Here is a 3,364-nt window from a genome sequence, read left to right as displayed (position 1 = left end):
TATTAGTGATACAATTTACAATAGTCTACTTGGTTTACAAGTCTAAATTGTCTACGCAATAAAAAGACCATGTAAACATCACGTAGATTTCACGTAAATAATCCGTGTAGACGTAATCTTGAAATCTACGGCACAACTCTGATTGTGCATCTACGCGTAAAATATAATACTCTACGTTTACGTATAGCAACGTAAACTATTGCATAAAGTGTCATCTATGTAGACAGTCAGTAGACCACAATTTATTCATTTAATAAATACATATAATTTAACGTTTATATAAAAAAAAACTACTATTTGAGTAAGAAAAATTTGCTGGTTACATTCTTAATCTTAATCTCGTAATTAAATTAATGTTCAAAATACATCAAAGAATTATATATTTTAAAGATGTCGTGGTATTTTTAGCCTGTTCCTAGATACATTTTTGGACATTTCTATTGTGGGTAGAGACTGCTTATATTATTATAATTTAATTCTTTTATATTATATATATTAGTGATACAATTTATAATAGTCTATATAGTTTACAAGTCTGGATTGTTTACGTAGCAAAAAGACAATGTAAACATCACGTAGATTTTACGTAAATAATCCGTGTAGACGTAATCTTGAAATCTACGACACAACCCTGCTTTATTCTCGAAAAATTACGCATTTGAAAATATATTTCCGTATTTTCATATGCAAAATTTTTTGAGAATAAAGTCTTAATGGCGTTTTGAACGGAACAGGTTTTATCGCTCTAACGTTACATGCTCTCCTCTCATCTAATCGAGAAATCTAAAATAAAGCATGTGACATTATTAATCGCTCCGGAGCGATCCCATCGAAAAATTTACGTCATTACACTTTTGATGGACTAATACAATATAGATAAGCTATTGATTTGACAAAAAAATTTATTAGACATAATCTGTAAGAAATTTTCTTCTCTTATATAATTTATTACAGAGGTATTTTTGTCGATAGATACACTTGAAAACGAGATATGTGAAATACTGATTTTTGATCGATTTTTAAATTAATTTTTTAATGTAACGGGTCAATTTTTTGGTGGCAAAATGTAAATTTGTTATAAAAAGGTACCAAACTACATATAACTATAATATGCCAAGTATGAAAACTCCCTCATTCTTTCTACTTTCTAGTTAAACTCCTTTATTTTAGCTTCCTATAGTGACTGCATGGGCTAACAGCTATAAGGCCTCTTGACATTAATGATCGAAAGATCAGAATTAATAATTATACGATAAAAGTAACAGAGCACAAGTGGGTGAGCATATGCTAACAATAAGCGCTAAGAGGGAGAATTAATTCATATCTTGAGTTTAAATCTCGATCGACTCCGTAGCATTTGTATTTCTACATTCTACACAAGATCGAGATGAAAAAAAAGAGAAGAACGTAAAAATGAGAATAATATCATTGTAATATTTATAATTTCACCTAATTAAATTTTCAATAAACTTATACTTTATTTTTTGATAAATACAATATTAGCTTCTTTCTCCATCTCTTTTTTTTTTCAATTTCTTATGAAGGACGGAAAAAATTATCGGAGCCAATCGAGATTTGAATTCAAGATCCTCTCATGTGTTCTCACTCCTAGCAATAGTATGCCCACAAAAATGCTCCATTACTCTTATCTTATATAATTACTCCGATTTTCTGTTAACAAGCAGCCTAACGCGGACTCTGTATTCCTATATATTTGATAGCTCTTAATTTTTGTTGGCAACATGTGTTTTCAATTTTCTTAAGGATTTAAGTATCACTGTAGGTTTTACATTATTCTAGTAAAAATAAAATCTCAAAAAATTATTATATACTTGCAAAAGCATATAATAACAAATATTATAACAATGAGTTTGTACCTACGTCATAGAAATCGAAAAATATTTACATAATTACTTTTTACAAATTCAAATCGGAATAAAAACGGAAAAATTAAAGAAACATAATTTTATTTAAAAATGTATAACTTTTATACAATAAATTAAAAAAGAGTACATCCTAAGTTATAATACTTGAAGATATGTATTTCGGAAAAAAATGGAAAAGAAATAAGTTTCTTGAGAAAAAAAATTAAACCTAATTCGAGAAAAAATAAAAATAGAAAATTTATTTTTACACGATTAATCATCAAATTCAGTTTACAAACAATTAAGATGAGACAATGCCAACAACAATTAAAGCGAATTTTGATGCTTCCATAATATTTTAATATGTAAATCTTACAATTATATTCGATTCAAATAGACTGCATGGCCGCGCCGGCCGCAAATCGCATGCTTCTACACAGCTCTAAACCAAGCAGTAACATAATATCACAATTAAATTGCCAATCCTGTAACGGCAATCCAATAAATCGATGTTCGTATAATATCCAATTAAATCCTGTGAAAAATTTAGTTTATTTTTTTAGTATAAAAAATAAGATATATGAAATATTTATAAAGAAAAATCTATATAAGTATTTATTGTTAAAATTACAATTATTAAAAAGAATTATTGAAATTACAATTATGTTAAGTTTCATAAAACAGGCTTAAAGTGACTAAAATGACCAATGGGATCACTGCAGTAAAGCAAAAACTTGGCGTGTCCGGATTATATTAATATTTAATTGATAAGATGTATATAAAATGCGGGCACGCCAAGTTTTTGCTTTACTGAAATGCACTAAGATGGAAAGTATACATAAAGTTCCGAAGTGGTTCATTTTGCTGAATTACGTTGACTGAGACAAGCACAATGTCGAGAGCAAATTTTAATATGTGTCTATATTATTTTGAACTTTGATCTTTCTAAAAAGATTAGATAACACAAAAGTTCAAATTTTATTAAAATTTAGCTATATGTGTAAACAGTCTTTACGAAGATTTAACATTTTTATATCCGCATATTAACACAAAACAGCATACGTTTTTACAGTATCAGTCAAAAGCTTGGACGCACTACACGATTTTTTTTATTTGTTTAATAAAAGCGAGTTTGACGCAATGGAAATGATAGTTATATGCTTAATAATATATCTAAAATATAATGTTTAAGAATATTGTGCCGAGTAATGTAAATATATTATAAAAAGAATTGGTTCGCACCACTATCTTCTATGTTTATATTATTCGTAAGACATCAAACAAGAACTTATCGCAAAATACTGGCCGTTCAGTACAAACATAGGCGCTGAGTTAAAAAGTTGTACAAGTATGCTACAAAAATCCGATATTAAAATATAATCTTTATTTCATAATTTCATACACGAATTCTGATATTTAGAATGTCTCTAATTGTAAGAACCCAAATTGCAGTTGTGAAAAATGAATGCAGGTCATCATTTTGCATAAGCAGGGCTACT

Source organism: Wasmannia auropunctata, unplaced genomic scaffold (assembly GCF_000956235.1).
Source record: "Wasmannia auropunctata unplaced genomic scaffold, wasmannia.A_1.0 LD334450.1, whole genome shotgun sequence".
In the NCBI taxonomy this organism is placed as follows: Eukaryota; Metazoa; Arthropoda; class Insecta; order Hymenoptera; family Formicidae; genus Wasmannia; species Wasmannia auropunctata.
The sequence above is the reverse complement of the archived record's forward strand: the minus strand, read 5'-3'. Positions refer to the sequence as shown.